The sequence below is a fragment of the Centruroides sculpturatus genome, unplaced genomic scaffold (assembly GCF_000671375.1).
Source record: "Centruroides sculpturatus isolate CEXI.00-Female unplaced genomic scaffold, Cexi_2.0 scaffold350, whole genome shotgun sequence".
In the NCBI taxonomy this organism is placed as follows: domain Eukaryota; kingdom Metazoa; phylum Arthropoda; class Arachnida; order Scorpiones; family Buthidae; genus Centruroides; species Centruroides sculpturatus.
In genome coordinates this window covers 124039-144606 of record NW_019384643.1, presented here as the reverse complement: position 1 = coordinate 144606, position 20568 = coordinate 124039, and the positions used below count along the sequence as shown (strand labels likewise).

Below are 20568 nucleotides of genomic sequence, written 5' to 3'. Positions count from 1 at the left end.
TTTTATCATAAATTTTTTAAAACAGATTCATCATTTAGACTGTAACAACAGTTTATTGAGGTTGCTGGGTCAAATATTTTAATTCATTTAACAGTTGTTCTGTTTTCACAAAAACAATCTAATAGTATCATTTAATTGTTATTCTAGTTTTGTCTGTGATTTAATATAAATTTAAATGCCTTTGACTGTTTATTTTATGTTTTTGTTAAGATGAAAAGGAAAAGCATCAATTATTGTTGTACAGTTCTTTAAATAAACTTTAATACTGCGAAATAAATAAAACAGGCCATAATACGAAAAACTTTTACATTAAAAGAGGCCAGAGTTAATAGGACAAAGTCGTCGTTAAATTGCCAATTCTTTTAATTAAATTTCTCTCAAAATCAATTTAATTTAAAAAATTTTATATTATTTCTTACTTGTCTATAGCCTTATTTCCAGACAGTTTAAAACATTTTTTTTTTTCGAAGAAAGTTTGAATATATAGATTAAATATAACTTTGAAAAACTTTCCTGGATATATTAATTATAGAAATCATGATAACTTTTACCAATATTTTTCTTTTTTATGATAGTATTTTAATATTTATTAACTCAATCCAAATAAATTTGATTAATCCAAAAATCTATAAATTTATTAAAGACGTTTTAGATAACTTTTATTCACTTGAAGAAAACAGATTAGATAAAAAGAGTTAAATATTTGTTTAATGATATACGGTGTTGTGCAGTGAAATATTATTATTTTTAATGTTTTATTTTACAAATTTTTAAATCAGTTTTAAACACTGATTTTTTGGATAAATTCCAATAAACTTATCTAAACAGATATTACGTGTAGCCTATATGGAAAAACAATTAAGGTCTAAATTTAGAGCATCTTAAATGGAAACTTTAAAGAAAAACTTCCATTTATGACGTTCGATAAACTTAAACTATCTAATTTATTCTTTAAACTTATACAGTATTTATAAATTTCTTTATAGTACTTTTATATAAATATTATTCTAAATAAACAGATGATGCATTTTTAGACTTATTATTATCTAATAAAATTATTTCATAGACGGAAGATCATATTTTTTATTCCATATCAAGAATTTATTTGACTTAATTTTATTATTATTTTTTTTATTTTTACTTTCCAGAAAAGGTTATAAGGAAAATTAAAGTTGTATCTTATCGAAAACGAAAGTTGGAAACACGTTTTGTTAAAAATGAGGTTAAAGGGAATAAAAATAGAGCACACGTGTTCCTTTCTCAGGTAGTACTTGGTAAAAGACGAAAGCAGCAAAATATACTTATCTGCAGAAGACTATAGAAGGACAAAGTTGTTTATAAGTGTTGGAGGTCATTTCTTTTAAATGTAAGTTGGAATGTTTCTTTTTTTAGGATGATATTGTACGTATGTAAAAGTTTTTTATTGTCTCAAAAAGGCTAAACACGTCAGCAACTATTAACAAAATTAACGATCATTTCAATTTCTAAAATTAAAATGAATTTATATTAAATTGTTCTATAGTGACGAAAACACTCACGGTTATTTCATCACGAGGAGTTAAAATAGAATATTCTGCGTTGTATTTATATTTGAAGGATTTTTAATCTTTAAAAACAGCAAGCTCCCGTTTTCCTTGAACTCCAGGAAATTGTTTACGTGATTGTTTTTTTACGAAAACATCAATTTTTACATCGTTATTAATTGCCTAAATATTTGCCTTTCAAAATGTTATAATTAGAAAACACTTAATTGTAGTCCAGGAAAATATAATTAATTTTGAGAGAATACAAGGAAAAATTGAGTAAGTGATCCTTGTTTAACAGACCGAATTGGTTCGTTATTAGGCTAATATATGTATGTGTAGACAGAACTGATTAATTTTTGGTTTATCTATTACAGTGTTTTTGCTACGTCGTATGTTTATTAATCAGATTAAAATTATTTTTTTATAATTAATCATTATTTCTTGCCGATTTTTTTATGATCTACGCCATCATATGAAAATTGCAAAAAAAGAAAGAAAAAATTAATTATTATACTGGGCATTTCATACTGGGAAACTCAAAAAAAAAAAATTGACAATGTAGGCCTACTTATTATTTAATATAATCTTCATTTATTTCAAATATTTCTCATTTTATATGCCATTTTATAGTCGTTTTGTTATCTAACTAATAAAGAAAATTTTTATAAATATAACCTTTAATGTACAGTGGTACCTCAGGTTACGAACGCCCCAGCATACGAAATTTTCAGGATACGACATGAAATTCGAACATATTTTTGCTCCACGATACGAACAAAAACTCACCATACGACGTTACATTAGTTCGCATTTTTCATTTGTTTTTCTTACTACAGTTATTTTTTTAAATGTATTACTTGGCTTTAATTTGAGTATGTTTTTCGCGTTGGAACGAATTATTTGGTTTTACATGTAATCGTATGGGAAAAGATGATCCATCTTACGACATTTTCATGATACGATCTCAGTTTCGGAACGGATTAATTTCGTATCCTGAGGTACCACTGTATATGTTTTTAAAGAAAATTTAACAACTTATCTGTAATCACAACTTCAGAATTAATTCTTAACCTATGAAATAATTATCTTTAAAATATATTTACTGTTAAAACGTAAACAAAGATTTTGCAATTTATTTAATATATTGACGTCATTGATATAAATCTTTTATAATATAAAACAGAGCAGGTCATTTACCCTTCTTATACATTAAGGGAAATTACGTTAAAATTTGATATTCACACATATTGAGTAATATTAAGAAGCCATCTTTAAACTACTCCTTATTAACGTGAAGAAAGTTCAATGAACTTTATTTTCCTCGACAAAAGTATATTTTATCTTTTTTTAATGAATGTAATGAAAGTGAGACCTATTTAATTAATGTACATGTAATTTTCCAAAATTATTTATCACTTTAAACATTTTTTTAATAATAATTCTAGAAAGTTATAGCTATTAATTTTTCTATAATTTTGATTATTTCTGTAAGATTTTATTTCAGGACTATTCTAAGATGATTCATTTATATGCTTGATTTATGAATGGATTTTTAATTTTTTTTTTTCATTTTGGTGAACATTCTATTCAAGCAGCTAAAACCTGATATGTGAAAATAGTTTTGGAATGTCACTTTGCACCTTTAAAAGCTTACAAAACGTTGTCTTGATGGCTAGCATGTTCTTGTATGTAATTCATTGTTTTTGGTATTGGCATTACTTTCTATATAAATCAGTCTACATAAAACTGTCATTATAATAAATTACTTTAAATATGTTTTGTAAAATAGAATTAACATAAATTATAAATATATTTTAATTTAATTTTATTAATTCATAAAAATTTATAAAATAGAAAACGATATATCTATCACTATGCATGAAAAATTCATCTATAAAAAACTGGCCTTGCAAAATTATTATAAAATTCAGGAAGATATCAAAGATTTGCTGTTATTTCCTTATTTAAAAAATGTTTTACGATCTGATTTTGTCAACGTGAATAATTTATGTATTTTATAGATGTGTTTGTAAATTCATAAAACTATATATAGAGTTATGTTCATTCAAAATACCAGATACTAGGAAACAATTCACCTATAAATATCCAATTATAAAGGAAAAATAACGAATACTTAGAATAACAATATGCAATATCCTACTTTCAAGTGATTTTTTAAAATAATGTCATAATTAAGGAAGTAGTTTTAATGAAGTAAAGGAAAAAAAACGATAGCCTAATATTATTTACGCTAGGGATAAACATTAATAAAGAATAAATTTACAAGACCTATAACTACAGATAAATATTTCTAATGACAAATAGATTGACTGTCAGTACGCCTGTCAAAAATTTCAGGCCTCTTGTTCTACAGTGATGTGTCAATAACCTCTTAATTCCCTCCAGGAAACTCGACTTGTTCAGATACATATTATTTAGTTCTTTATTGGGGTCTCAAGACATTCGAGTTGATAAATTCCTATTAATTAATGAATGTAAATACCACAATCATATACGAAACAGATACCACTTTTTCAACTTATAAAAGATATCAAGCGATATCTCTGAAATAAAAATTTATGGGTTAAACTGGGACATTTCTGCAGTTAAGAATTTTTATTTTATTAAATAAACCGTTAAATTATAAATAGATAAAGATAAAAACCAGTTATTTTATTCTAGTTTCACGTAGCTACTATTGAATATATACGTTAGGCCTATATGCTTTAAATCTGAACAGCAATTCAGGAATTTGCATTTTCAATTACTCGGGTTTTAGTCATTTATGATAAATAAATAATTATTTACGAAAATTAACATTTTAATAGTATAAGGGTTGTTCAAACGAAACATAAACTAGACCGTATAAAATATAGGGTGTCACTAATCACCACAGAAGGATTACTATACATAATGAGAAAGTTGCGTTAGCCACTATAGGAAATCACTTCTGCGTTCAGACATATGTTCCAGCGTGATACAAGTTTATGTATACCTTCCACGTAGAAAGTGGAAGGCTGCTGGATGAATCATTAAGTTACAGCCATACGGTTGTCAGACTGGAATCTGCGACCTTTGAGAAACTTTATAAATGTCCGAAAACTGGAAGTTGCAAGGCGACATATCATGGCTGTAAGGCGGAAGTTGTTTTGCTTCGGATAGAAAATTCTGTTCATATGTGCCTTGCAGCTTCCAGTTTTCGGACATTTGTAAAAGTTTCTCTCAAAAGTCGCAGATTTCAGTTTGATAGCAAGTCTAAGCAGTGTTCAACTGTAACTGTATGATTCATCTAGCAGCCTTCCACTTTCTATTGTGAAAGGTATACATAAACTTGTACCATGCTGGAACATATATCTGAACGCAGAAGTGATTTCCTATAGCAGCTAACGCATTTTTGTCATTATGTATACAGTAATCCTGCTGTGATTACTAGTGACACTCTATATTTTATACGATCTAGTTTATTTTTCATTTGAACAATCGTTATATTTACATACCATTCAAGGCTGTAAGATTTAATGATAAAATAAAATGGTATTTAATTTTTTCGTGCAGTTTTGTATAGTATGTAGCTTAAATAGTGTTTAAAAGTTATCTGTTTTGGTTATCTTCCAAGAATCAAGAAACTGTCATATTTCTGCTCCTGTTTAATATAACGGAACTAAATATGATTTATGAGATTTTTGTTTTAGGAAATGTTACTAAATATCCTATATTCCACTTGTAATGTTATGCGAGTATTCTAGATCGCATCACTAGTATTTTATATTCTGTAACTTAAATGTATTAAAATCAGTGAATTAGTAATGAAAATATCTTTATATATTTTAAATAAACTTTCAGAATATTAAAAAAAAATTAGGAAGTATAATCCGTACTCCTTTTTTAGAATTAAATTTCGATAGAAAATACGATAAACATGATGTGCTACTTTGAATTAAATGAAAACAAATGTTTGGACAACAACCAGTTGAGTCAAGGTTTTTTTTCTTAAACAGTTCTACGCTCCAAGCTAAATTTTAATTCAGAATTTAAATTATTTGGAACTTTTTATGCTTTCTACATGCTTTAAAGATTCAAGAACTATAAATTTAATATTTAATAATATTAACTGTTCTTTTTCTTTTTGCTATGCCATTTCCTAAACAACAGTTCAAATAGTTTAAACTGCTAATTTAGAATTTTTTTTTTGCAAATTTTTCCTTTCATGTGTTGGCATGACAGATTAAACATCACGTTTTTTTCCACGTGCAAGGTAAACGCGTTTAATGTTGTTCCTTTTATTTAAAATATTCATTTTAGAGTTATTTTTGAAGTTAAAAAATAAACAGATAATAGGCCTAATAGAACAACTGATATAGTGTGTTGACGTATGATCAATCAGTTCTTTCAGTCATTTGTCGTATTGTGTAGACACAGGTTTACATTTAGTATCAGTAAAAAAAAAATGATGATAATTTTTCTTATATTAAATGTTTTTATTGTTATCATATAAATTAAGGTAATATATTTCTAGAATAATTACATGCTTCGATATAAAATGGCATGCGTATCCTTGAAAAGAATACGTTGAATGTTTTAACCATTCTTCTGCATTTTTTTTAGCATTGTAGTTATAAATTTTACGTTAATTACAGATTTGTATAAATATTATAAGCCCGTGTTTTCTAAAATTACAAAAAAATCATGTCAACTTACTTCGAAATATTTAAAAAAGCCACATGATATTAAAAGACATTTCTTCTCCTACATCAGAGTTTTTAATTAGATTATGTTCAAAAATAATTTTGCTAATAATTTAATGAAATAAATAAATTTAGTAAACTGTTTTAATTAAGTCTGATTGGGATGAAATTTTCATATTGCAGACTTATACATTTCCACTGTCGACCGTCTATCTGTCTGACTGTCCTTCGTTAATCTCGAGAACGGAGTGAAAATCGAGATCAGATATTAACTATACACGAACTTTCAGTCTGGACCGGAAGTCACTTGTTTTAAATTAAAATATAATTAAAAATTGGCATTGTGTAAAGAAGTTCTTGTGTCATTTATGGCTTAACTTTCAGTTTTAACATTCAAAATTGATATAGGCTACAAGATATCACTTCTCTTCTAACATGTTATATTTTTATTAAAAAAGTGATATCTTGTATATATATAAAAAAATATAATATATATATATATATTTTTTTTTTCGTGTTTCTTGGTTCTATTGTTCATAAAATTAGTCAATATACAAGCTAGACAATATTACATAATTCGGTTGTAATAATTATGACTCAGGTCTTACTACAATGACGTGTAAAAAAGTTAGAAACAGTAGTCATATCACAGCACGCTACTACACTTGCAATCATTACAATGAACGTGAGAGATTCTATGACAAAGAACTCTTGCAAGAATTTAGACAAATATCTTACTAACTGAACTTTCAGTGAAAGAAAACCGGAATTTAACAACAACATTTTAATTGATCCGAAACAAGAACATGATTTCTTTTAACAATGTTGTTTTTTCAAGCATCTCTATTTCCTAGCTGGCATGTTTAAAGGTGGAAACGACATTGCTTTGTTATTTAAAAAAAAAAAATACTGTTCTAACAGAAATCAAGTGGAGCATACTTATATACAATTCAGACAAAGTTCGTTGATTTCTTGTATGTAATGATATTCTTGGTTAACACACAATGACTTTCCGGTTCAGTTTCTTTCGAATTCGGAACATTTTTTGGTGTGGAATGAACTTCAACTGAAAGAGAAGCGATGCGTTTTATGTCTATTTTAACTCATTTTTTTCTAACTTTAAAAAAATGATTTTCGACATTAAAACATGTGTTTTTCTCTTCTACGAAAATATCTGCATTGTTCTCACTGTTTGAAAAATCGTATTGCAATTACAATAACAATAAATCATTGTTTGATTTATGGATTTTTATATTTTTACATATGTTTTTGTCGTTATGCATTCAGTAAGCTTCCACTGGAAAGTACATTAAACAAGTTCACTTCAGTACATGTAAACTTAAAAACTTCCTGAGTCATTCGATAACTGGAGATAAAAAAACAGGTGATCTTTGTTTATGTTTGTTTAATTTCGAATCGTCTGGAGATAATATCGTTAAGAAAGTAGTAGTAACGGCAAATTCTATTTTTTTTTTTTTAGATTTAGGTCGTTGTCAACAATATAATTAGTAGTTTAATACGAATATCGATTTGATTAACTCGGTTCAATACTCTTAAAATTATAATTTAAAATTAATTTTATAACGTGGAAGCTTAAATATATTTAGGAAGAATAACGTACAGATTTAAAATTACGTGTATATATAATTAATTAGTGATATAATATCCATGAAATTAAAAAAAGTTCATCTTTTTTTCTTCCTGAAAATTTTAGTCTGCAGTTAATTTTCAAGGACACAAAGTAACGATATTCAAAGATAAAACATCATTAATAATTTTAGTTGCTACAGGCTTATGATTCAGTTATGTAATTACGTAAAAAATATACATAATCAACATATTAACACTTTTAAAATATATAATTAGGTTTCTAGAGTAAGGAAACATAAATATGTAAGTCTTAGTTGCATACAAGACTTAATTTGAAAAATCATTCGCTCGAATTGAAGTGAATTGATTCTTGAATCAATGTTAGTAAAATATTAATCAGAATATAAAAAAAAAAACAGAAGTAAAAACTGTTAATGTATATTCAATACGGGCCTTTAATTTATGATTTATGAGCGAAAAATACGAACACATCACATCTGTTGATCTTGACCTTGGTATTTAACTCAGTCAAGATACTTTCCTTAAAGTAAAAAACGTTGTATGTATACCAGTTTGCCCTTGAAATTAATTAGGAATTTTTGAAAATGTATTGCTCAAACCAGTGGAAAATTATTAAATAAAATTTGTTTTTTCTTATAACAACGTTATGTAATGTGATTTTAAAAAATTTTTTTTAAATCTAACACAATTGAATGATATATTTAAAAAATNAATTTTGAAACGTTTTTAACAATAAAATGATATAAATAAAATTACAAGCAATTATAAATATGAATTTTACAAAAATAAAAAACGAAGATAAAGAAAAAAAGCAAGAATTATTGTTAAATATAGACAGGCCAAGGATAACAACGATATTTTAATCACAAAATCTAATAAAATCTTATTCATTTTCATTCTTTTAAAATTTCTAATATTCTTCACACAACCTATCTTTATCCAAGGACTTCATTGAGACGATGATTAATATTAGTAAGTTCTATATATATTACCTGATATGAAAGAACTCTGAATTAAAAGTGGAGAAAAATTTACGCAATTGTTTTCATTGTGATGTTTAATTATAGCTAAATTATTTATTTTAAAATGTACTTGTATATTTATAAATGTGTTTTTCTATAACTCTGTACAATAAGAACATTAATAACTGTTTATTAATTTACTTTTTAATAATATATTGTTTTGACTGTAAATGAACCTTCTTGATTACTTATAGCTAATTATTGAATATCTTAAGATAATCTTTCTAATGAGGGGAATTTATTTATTCGAAGAAAATGTCTTAAGATATTATTAAAAATTCCCTTTTTTAATTTAGTAATCTTATTTATGAATTTGGCATTGGATTATTAAGTATTGTAATGTATATGATATCTCCTTTTATAGTTAGTTCTTTATATAAAAGATAACTGTAAAAATTCGTTAATAAATATAATATTTTCTAAATAAATTAGCTTAAGAAATGTAAAAATTTTAACTGAAGAAATAAATATCTCTGATTGATTTATTTTTAAACTATTTAAACTGGTTTTTCTTGATAAATACTTTGAATAATTTACAATAAAAAAGACCTTATCGCTGGCTACTCCTAACAGTTTTTTTTTCCCAATCAAATGATTAAATTATTAAGTAATGTATGATTAATTAACTATGCCAATAGATTTTTTTTACTTACTCGTTAATGAGATTGCCCGAATCTTCAGCAATTCAATTCACTTTTTATGATAAATATAATTTTCTGGACAAAAAGTTTTATTATTAGTTTTTTAAACTGACATTACATTGATCAAATCTATTTTAAAATTAAAATTAAGACGTATAGATTGAAATAATATATGTAAGAAATGCATTCTTAAAAATTCACTATAATTATTAAATGGTTTTTTATCATAAATTTTTTAAAACAGATTCATCATTTAGACTGTAACAACAGTTTATTGAGGTTGCTGGGTCAAATATTTTAATTCATTTAACAGTTGTTCTGTTTTCACAAAAACAATCTAATAGTATCATTTAATTGTTATTCTAGTTTTGTCTGTGATTTAATATAAATTTAAATGCCTTTGACTGTTTATTTTATGTTTTTGTTAAGATGAAAAGGAAAAGCATCAATTATTGTTGTACAGTTCTTTAAATAAACTTTAATACTGCGAAATAAATAAAACAGGCCATAATACGAAAAACTTTTACATTAAAAGAGGCCAGAGTTAATAGGACAAAGTCGTCGTTAAATTGCCAATNCCGTTATAAACATTTTTAATAACTTTATTATTTTTAAACTTTTGTATTTTTTGAAAATTATGATTTAAGGTGCGATGGTTGATATACCATCCATTACGTTACTATTTTTTATGGTTCGCTACCTTAGTCATGATTTTTGCTTTTATGTGGCAAACCTATTTAAAGCCATATAAGATTTGAACCATTATATTAAAATTGATGACAGAAATGAAGTGACTAAAATAGGATATACATTTGGAATAGATTTTTTTTTTTTTTTTTTTACATTTTTCCTTTATTTCGATGCATTTTATAGAAGTTTTATTAATAGAAACAGGCTTTATATATTATAAAAATTCGTCTTGTACATGTATTACAGAATCAAAATTAATAAAATTGATAATATACAAAATGCTGTTTCCTAGAGAAACAGATTTTTTATCCCCTTCCTTCCTAAAACGTGATTACCGCGTGAAAGAATGACGTTAATCTCCTGATGCCGAACATTCGATTTAATTGCGATAACATTTCTGTCTCTATGAGTAACTATACACTGTATATACCGATTGATACAATATATTTATAGCTTTTATCTAAAGATGATAAAAATTATGACGAAAAGTACTTATACTATTTGTAGATCAGACGTTTGTAATACCAATGTGGAGTTTAAGGTTACATAAATTAATCGATTCACTAAGTAAATGTTTAATATATCCACTTCAATTTCTCTTTAATATTGCCCGAAAACTAGGATTTATTACATATTTATTTAATCCATCCAAAGATATAGACCAGCTGCAAATGGCATACAGAATGATTTCTTTCCGTTATTTGAATTTTACTAAATAATTAATAGTGCGGAAACACTGAATATAATTGTGATCTTAAAAATAATAATTTACTGACAATGATCAAATGAGAACAATAAGAATTATTTTAGCTTCTCCTTCCAGTTATTAAAGTTAATGTCTTATTCTCTAAAGTAAACTAGTTTACAGGTTATAAATTTGTTTTTTAAAATATAATATTAATTAAATTTAATTGTTTTTAAATAAATATATTAAAATTGATGCAATGTATTAATATATTTAAATTAATTAAAATAGTTTATCTCTTGTTTAATTTAGAATAATTTCAAGGTCTATAGGTTTGGCATTTAAATTATTATGTAATAAGTATTATCAAGTAGTTAATTTTATATTATTGTTATGATTACAAATGAATTATTTATAATTAGCTTTAAAGAAACCTTTTTTTCAATTACTGCTTAATGATTTCAATCAAATTTCATATTTTCTTAGTCATGTATAAAATTAATAAGCACAGTTTTAAACATTGCTCTATTAGTTATTTAATATATGCAGGAATGTGTTGTTATAATAATATTTTTAATGACATTTAGATAAAATTTACTATTAAAAAAAATTTCTAAAATATTGCATTTCCGCAATTTTGATTTCTATCCTTGAATGATAACCTATCTTTGAGTAGATTTATGATTATTTAGAATAATTTTTTTTTATTAGTCATATCTTATCTAAACCTTTTTTATAAATTTTTAATCATTTGAATTATTTTAAGATTGTTACAAAATAATTTTAACAGTTTAATCTTGTACTATTTTCTTCTAATATAAAGCAAACACAACTTAAATACATGACTACTGAGCTCTAATTTAATAGGTTAAATAAGGATTAATCTAAGAGATAGTAATTTGTGATATGACTAGTTTTTATAATGGAAACAGTTATTAAATCTTATCACTTGTGCTGAATATACATTGAAATCTATTCTTATATAAAAAGGATTAGAATGATTATTAGATGCAAATTATGCAGTTCTAATGTATATAATGAATTATGTAAATATATTATACATTCTGGCTTAGTAAACACTAGTATTGTGTTGTATTCCAATGACACATGGCAAGTTTTTCCATCAAATATCTTTATTAGTTGAGTTGACTCAACTAATAAAGATATTTGATGGAAAAACTTGCCATGTGTCTTTGGAATACAACACAATACTAGTGTTTACTAAGCCAGAATTATAGAACAGGACACGATTTCTAAAAAACAAATCAACAAATATTATACATGTTTTATGATATGCATAATAATTGTATTTAGAACAGTATATAGACAGATTATTAACTATATTTAAGTATTTTTAAAGTTTTGCATTAAAGGTCATCATGTAGGTTCCAGTTTTTAAACTGGACAATGTAATATTTTTATTTCTACAACCTTTGCTACAGTTACTGATGGTTATCCTTGTATTAATGGAAATTATCTGTCAATTTTTTTTTATTTGATTTAGAGTATGATAAAATATACCTTATCTTATATGAATGATTTATTTATTATTTTGACTTAGAAATTTCAATTCAAATTTTCACAAGGAAAACAATTTTTTCTTATTGAAACTTTTCTGTTATCACCTAATAACCAATCACACATGTTTTTCCATTGTAGAGAAAACTATTTTTTTAAATTATAAATTTGTTTTTATTATATCATTTGATGTAAAATCAAGCCTAAAGGTAAAAACTGTAATTAGAAAAAAAAAAAATACCACCACCAATCTGAAATTCAAAATTTAGTATTAAGGTCAGTAATCTCTATACAAATAAACAAAATAAATAAATAAATAAATAAAACTAAAAATTTAATAATTGAACAAATAAATTAATACTTTCATTCTTATAATTTATAATTTGAAAGATCTTACTAAATTTTTTAAATTTATTCAAATTGTTTACATAATAAGCAGTAAAAAAAAATTACATTTACAATTTACTTAATTTTATAATCATTAAATAATTATATAATATAACTTAAAATTATTTAGATATTAGAATTTTTTTGTTTTAAAAATTTATTGTTGTTATCGCAATTACATCTTATAACCTTAATCAAGTTATTTTTTATTATTATTTTTTTTAAATAAATTTTTTTACTTAAAATCTGTTTTGCAGTTTGTCCTAATTATGTATCGAGTTTGCCCTCGATTCTGTAATTCTGAATATTTATAGACTTGTAAATGAAATATATTGCATTCTATTGCATTTAAAATATGAATAATAAGATATAAATTCACATAAAATTAGTTATGATAAATAATATATAATATTATTAACTTATTAAGTAGAACTATTTTAAAATATTTGATTAATTTTTTATTCAAATCACATTCAACTTTCTTTGATAACCGGATAATTTTTTTAAGAAAGATGTATTTAAATAACTTAGTAACTATTTTTTTCTTGAGATTTTTCCCTCAATGAGTCATTTTTCTTGGTGGACTCTACAAGATGATATCACTTCCGCGAAAGTTACTATGTGGTTATTTACATGGTAAATTTCGACATCACACTGTGGCAATATAAAATGTTCGGTGATAAAAATAAATTTCTTTGATAGAAAATTGGAAGGTCTTCAAATCATTAGTAATGCCAAGATGTTATTGACACCAAGTTAAGGATAGAAAGCATAATATAAAACTTATCACTGATTTATTGTTTACATTGTATTACTGTAATGTTAAAACAAACTAAGATTAGTTTTAATAATGAAAATTTTAAAAAGAATGAAATTATCAATGATTAGTGTCAAGGCTGTAATGGCTTTTTCGTAGAAGTAGTATCCTCTGCTTATACTAATTTTTATGTAACCTCGTAACGAATATAACTAATCAACACCTTAATTTTTTACAATTAATTTTTTTCTCTCTCTTTTCTAACACCAATTTTAATTTAATATTGAAGAAAAAAACTAGTAAAACATAAACTTTCTACCGACTTTTCGACTACAACACTGCTTAGCACGCAAAAGGAAATAAGTAAGCTTATAGGCCTATAAACCGGGATTGCGCCGGAAATAAGGTTTGTTGCTCTTATCTGTTAACTTTATATAAATGATTTGATAAATCTAAAATTATTACATTCCAATAAATATTGCTGGATGTGATTTAAAATCTAAATAATTGTAAAAAACAGCTACTCGTTTCAATACTAACACGATTCGAACACGTGTAATTATTTTATATTTACGAGAAAAACAATTACATCGGCTATTTGATAACGTATTATGATAGAATTGTTTCGTATTTGTTGATCAAATTAACCTTAATAACTGTAAACGGCCTTTTCAGTCCTCAATCGATAGGAACAAAAACAATAACCTACTTAAATTGTTGTAATGTTATGTAGTTTACTGGGATGTTATTCTAAAGATGAATTCAGAATAAGACATATAACACAAATTACATATAACTAATGAATTGTCTCTCGTTAACGTTACACGTTGAATAGTTTAAATTAGTTAACCCAGTTCTTAATTTGTCAACGTGTAAAGCCTTCATTCGTGCCCCTCAAAACGGACGTTTCGCCATTGCTGCTTTAGATTCGCGGAATCCTAAAGGATATGACGTCAATTTTTTCATAACTCAAGTTACTTTTCCAGTCAATTATGGCTATCGACCTGCTTCATTCTATATTCGGTATACATCGATCTATCTCTTTGTCGATAGCATAAATTTTACCGAAATTTGGAGTTAAAACACAAATCCAATGCCAGATAAAATAAGTTTATTAACTTATAAATCTTTGTTTTACATAGAGGTAATTGCCGTTAATATTTTTAAATGATTAAATATTATCTACTGCTAGACATTCGTGCCAGCCGGTTAATCAAGTGGTTTAAACGCTTCATCAGAAGGATCCGGGTTAATATATAGGTCTATTGAATCCTTGTTTCCTACAGATAAAAGCAACTTTTAATACTCTCTAGGAGTTAAAAAAATAGCTTATGTAAATGGCTTAAATTACGGGTTGTGGCATAGTAAGAAGTAGGTTACTTACTATCTGTGACGTAAAATCGGCACATCCTCCAGAATTCTTATAAATGACACCGCAGATGTCTATAATGAAATACACTCTTAGAAACTTGAAAAATTCCCTGTCTGATTCTGATATTATAGAAAAAATGCTATAATTGTTACTATGTAAAATGTACACGCGATCTTAATCTTGTGCCACATATACGGAGGCTTTCGAAAAGGGAAGCTGGGGACTTTTCCCCTGATCTGGAGAACATTTAGTGGTCCTTAATGGTTCCTGCCTCTATAAAATTAATGCTATTTTTACTAACAGAAAATAAAGTCTTTAAAAGACTGCTTCTTATTAATAAAAAAAAAAAAAACATTCTATTTAATTTATTCAAAAAAAGAAAAAGTCAAATGAGGCCCGCTCTACCTCCAGGCTCCTTGCAAGTTCATTTATGCACAGATTTATGATATATTTTGCAATTCAAATTTATAAAATTATCTACAAATATAAATAATAAAAAAACTGTTTATACAAAGAATGAAGCTTCTTATATAAGAATTAATTCACGATATACTAACTTTCTTAAAATATTTCATTTAATTTTCGGTGTTTTACCTTGGCATGTTTCCTTTCCCGTTCTACATGTATCTTATCCATAATTTAATCGAAATTACAAAGAACCGGTTCAAAACTACAATAACCTTCAGAATTTTGGATATTAAAAATGGTAAGATGAATATAATGGTAATGCTGGCAATAAGCCAAAATATATTTCTTCAGTAAAATTGAGTAAAATAAATGATTTACTGTTTAATGTTGAATGGAATATAACAAATACAATACTTATTATTCAATCCATCTTTTATAATTTATATCAGCTCGTGGCGCTATCTGTTGATATGAATTTAAATTATTTTTAATATGTGTATCTTATATTTCAAATTTTTATAAAAATTTATTTAATAAAAAGTAAAAAAAAAAAAAAATTAAATTATTTTTCATCCCCGTAACGAATTAATAGAAATTTAAAATCTATAATTTTAATTATAAATTTGTTTACAATCTATTATTATTATTATTATAAATAAGATTAATGTGTTTAAATGCGTTTTTCATTCTTTAAAAACTAAAACATTTTAAAGATTTCTCTCTATCAGTCTAGTTTTAAATTCTTTTTTCAATATTTTAGATATGGAGCATGTACTGTACCTTTCATTAAAAATAAACTAGCATAAACGTTTATATAACTTTGTTAGTAGATTATTAAAATAATTAAGATTTATTTCAATATTTAAATGCCTGTACTCAATTTAAATGATTGTTCTCAATTGGTAAATTAACTCATAATTCAAGAATGTTAGAATATTACATACTACTGACAACCCTAGTCAAATGATTAAGAATCTTCAAGATGTGTTTCAAGCATATATATTCATCAAAATAGAAACTATTAATATATAAAATTTTTAATTACCNTATATATATATATATAACCTATTTAAATTATGAACAATTCAAGCTACAAGTTCAAGGGAGGGAGGGAATTTGCTAAAACTACATTATGTACACAAAAGGGAAGAAGGGAGTTAAAAATGTCTCAAAAACTGTATAGTAATTAATGGACGACCCTATTTAAGTATAATTTAAATTATATTATATACTGGAAACTTGGAGTTTCTTTACAAACATGTTTCTCAAGTATTATTTACATGATTTAAATGATTTTTATACAGTTATATAGTATATAAGCTTAAATTTTAAAAGAACAATTTATAATAGCTTCGAAAAAATCGTGATTAATCTTTGAAAACATTTCAATTTTTTTTTTTAATTATTTAAATCTCCAATATTTTATTTTATTGTTAAGGTATTTAAATTAATGTTTTTTTTCGGCCTTGAATTTAAAAAGAATATAAATTATCATCATATAACTAGGCAGGCAGGAAAAGGTTTTATTTTTCTTAATCATTTTATACATTTTTTTAAAGTAACAATCCGTACGTTGCACAATTTGCAAATCATTTTAAATGACAAACTGGCGTAATGAGAGCGTAAATACGGAGCTGTGAATTGATTCTTAGATATATGAGTATATAAATAAATAATTATATATATATTTTTTATTCTTAATATATTTATTCGTTGAAGCAATAAGTTTCTGTCAACATTACACGTGTCTAACCTTCTTCGTCATTAGCCTTTTCTAACCTTGAGATTAAAAATAAGGAAAAAAACAATCAACACTTCGAAGCAATGAATTTACATATACAAGAATGGGTAGAGCAAGTACAACATACATAATTACGTAGTAAGTCTACGTAATTTTATAATATAATACGGGTCAGATAAAATTAATATCTTAGTTGTCAGAAGCAAATTATTTCATTGGGAAAATTTAATTAAACTATTTGTAGGCTAACAATTTATGAAACTTAATTCATAATAATAACTCATTTGAATTGCTTAAGGAATATTTACAATAATAAATACTACGAGTGATGAATTACGATACAATTTCATTAAGGTTTTTAAGTTACTTACATCGTATAAAGTTATTTCTATAAGGTAAGAAAAGTTTTATAGTTTCATACTGTGAAAAAAAACAATTTTTTATATGGGATATGTACTATAGATTTATAAAGTGAGTATATAAAACAAAGTTTGTTTAATTTAATTGAATATTTTTGTATCGAATGCATTTATAAATTAAATAACCATCTTTAATTTTGTTTAAAAGGGAGGATCTGATCATCAGGATCGAGCATCATGCACGATCCTCTGATGATCAGATCTTCCGATTATCAATAAGAATAATTGAAAATTTCATAAAATTTTGAAATCTATCAGATCTAAAACTAGTAGATTAATGTGCGCATACAAGTTTAAAATAGGCAAGACAGTGAACCGATTCACAGTAAACAGATAGGCAAAAACAAAGCCAAATAACTTTTAAAGTGCTTCAATAAGGAAGCTTAAATATTATCTTTTTATTTTTATATGTAATGTTATTTTAACGGGATTTAAATACGTTAAACTTAATGCTATAATGTTATTTTAATGGAAGAAAAAAACGAAAGTAATATGGTTTACAACACTAAAATTGTCTAAAAATACAAACTTATTTTAAACGTAATTATAATCATATAACATAAGTTATGGTTGATTTATTAGTTGATTAGTGAATGCCAGACACTAGTACATTTAGGATGTAGGCTTATTTTTTGCCACAATTATATGCATTATGAAAGACCTCATTCTCGACCTGATCACCAGCGAGTATCAGGGAAACATAGCTTTGATTTCTGATGTTTATAAATTCAATTTCTTTCAATAAATTAAGTTATTGACTATTTCTACAATACATTAAATTAGTGTTTCTCAAATTCGAATAATATAAGAATCCTTTTTTGTAGGGCCACCAGTGACCAAGTGGATGAATCGAGTGAACACTGGTAGAATCCTGGATTTGCACTTGATTAACGTGAACTTTTCCAAGTTTCTTCACCTATGTAGCATCTAAACGGGGATAATTTTTCCATTAAAAAGCTTCTTGACAGATACTCTCCCTCATCAGATGTTGCTTCTCCTTATCCTATCAAACCGAACCGAACCAAATCTTTTTGTAAGTAATTTTCTAGACTCTAAATTAAAATTAAACAAATAAATTAAAGTCAAAGATGTAAAATTTTTGCTTAACAAATAAAAAATATTATCTAGGTTATAATCTTAATAACATTTGTACTTTTTTTTTAATTAAATTATTGATGAAAACTAAACTACACGCATACCATAAAACCATATTACTGACAGGAATTTCTTCATATCCTCATTTCTCCACATCCATAATGGAGAAATACGGGAACTGCTTTCTATACCCCATAATATATATGAGGAAAAGAGAGTTAAGAGGGCTTTTCTTCTAGGCCATAGAAGAAAGACCTTGATGCCCACAAGGAAGAAAGAGGCTGAAATGAAAAGCGCAGAAAGTATTTTTTTTTTTAATATTACCTATGAGATAAATTCAGTTGCTTTTATCTAATGAAACATTAATAAAACAGTCGAATAAATTTGCGTAAATACTTTTATTTTAAGCTTAAAATTTATCCGGATTCAAATCACTGAAAAGAGTTTGATTATACTTTTAGATAATATAGTTGTTTCTGTTTCAATGTAATTAAAATAAAAAAATTATAAAATATTAGTTTGTTATTATAGAAAAAATACAAAAGTTAGAATGATTATCTCATTCTAATAAAGTAAAACTTGTTTAAACATATACTTTATAAAACGGATGCGTGTCTAAATGAAAAATGAAGCTTGAAATGGAAGGATTTTCTATGTAAAATATTATCATAAGCGGGAAACCTATATAAAGGGGAAAGATAAGAGTTATTGAGTGCCAATTTCACAACGTAACCTGAGTAAAACGGGATTTTTCGATAAAGCAACAATTAAATTTTAAATTGTAATTAAAACACATTGTAAAATCCCGAGACCCTTGTTTTTGTTAAAGATTTTTCCCTCATATACCACATACACGCATCAGCGTTGAGCTGTATTATATATTGGGAAGTAGGTGAGAATGAGTAAGAAAAATTTCTCATCGTTGGGTTTTGAATGGCTATAAAAAATAATAGTACAGTACCTATTATGTACAATATTGGTTTTTACTCCTAATTTTTGTAGTATATAAAATAAAAATATGTTGGAAGGGGGCAATTCGCCGGTAGAAAAGTATTGAGAAAATATATTCCCTCTAAACAATCACTGTATTTACACAAGTGATTGTGAATTAACTGTGTTCTAGTGACTGTGAATGGATGTTCAGAAGACTTCAAATTTATTATTATTATTTGTATTTAGTCTTCAATATTGTACATTTTAAAAAATATATTTTGTCCTGGATTTTTAGTCTTTACTTTAGAAATTTTACTATATTCATTTTTTAAATAAATTATTAATTTGTATCAATGTTGTAATATCGTGATGTTGACAATGCTATAATGTATTAAACTATTTTTAAAATGAAAAAATTGTTATTTTATTTATTTTTATACTTAAGGGAATTAATTCGAAATAAATTCTGCATTATTATTTCATCGGCTTTTATAAAATGGATAAGAATTCACATTGCAAATAAATAATTTAGAATTTTATCTAATCAAATCTACTTTTATCAGTGATAAAAATCAAATGATCTATCATCTATTCGAAAAAAATTATTTTTTTTAGAAAACTTCTCTGAATATGATTTTATAATTTATAAAACCCAGAAAAATTCTCTACAAACGAATATCTAGGATTAATCATAGAATCATAAAGGTTAGGAGCAAATGCGATGTATCCTCTATCATTACAATAAGTTACTGCAAAATTTTATATAATTTATAATAAAAAATTCTTAAATAAACAAGTGCCAAATACACCCTCAAAAAACGAATCAATAATTTTATTTATATTTACCAATGAATGCTATTAGAATAGCCCAGAATATTATTTTCATATTGTTCACTATACACTTAAAATTTTATTTATTTGTATATGAATTTACAATTACATTTGTGAGCACATCATACCCGGGCCCTAATATGCTTAGTTTTGTAAATTACAGTAGATATATAAGTTCTTATATTTTATTAACACAAATATAAGAAAATAATCTGAAATTGTTAACTTCAAAACAACAAAAAGTTTT

At 25.3% G+C, this 20568-nt stretch overlaps 1 protein-coding gene and 1 long non-coding RNA gene across 3 annotated transcripts in view; one reads left to right on the top strand and one right to left on the bottom strand.

Annotated features, from left to right (window-relative positions):
- Positions 1-1151: 1151 nt before the first annotated feature.
- LOC111626051 (alkaline ceramidase 3-like) overlaps positions 1152-20568 on the top strand; it is a 44852-nt gene continuing 25435 nt past the window's right edge. The window contains exons 1-2 of one of the 2 annotated variants that reach the window (XM_023369328.1): positions 1152-1366; positions 18287-18495. The gene's annotated coding sequence lies outside the window, so the exon portion shown is untranslated. Of the gene's footprint in view, positions 1367-17141; positions 17439-18286; positions 18496-20568 lie in introns of those variants that run through there. The other variant, XM_023369329.1, reaches the window with a different exon arrangement.
- LOC111626052 lies at positions 14673-15694 on the bottom strand. The gene is made up of 3 exons (XR_002756823.1): positions 15489-15694; positions 14907-14965; positions 14673-14802 (listed from the first exon to the last, which is right to left on the bottom strand). It is a non-coding gene; the product is annotated as an uncharacterized LOC111626052 (long non-coding RNA).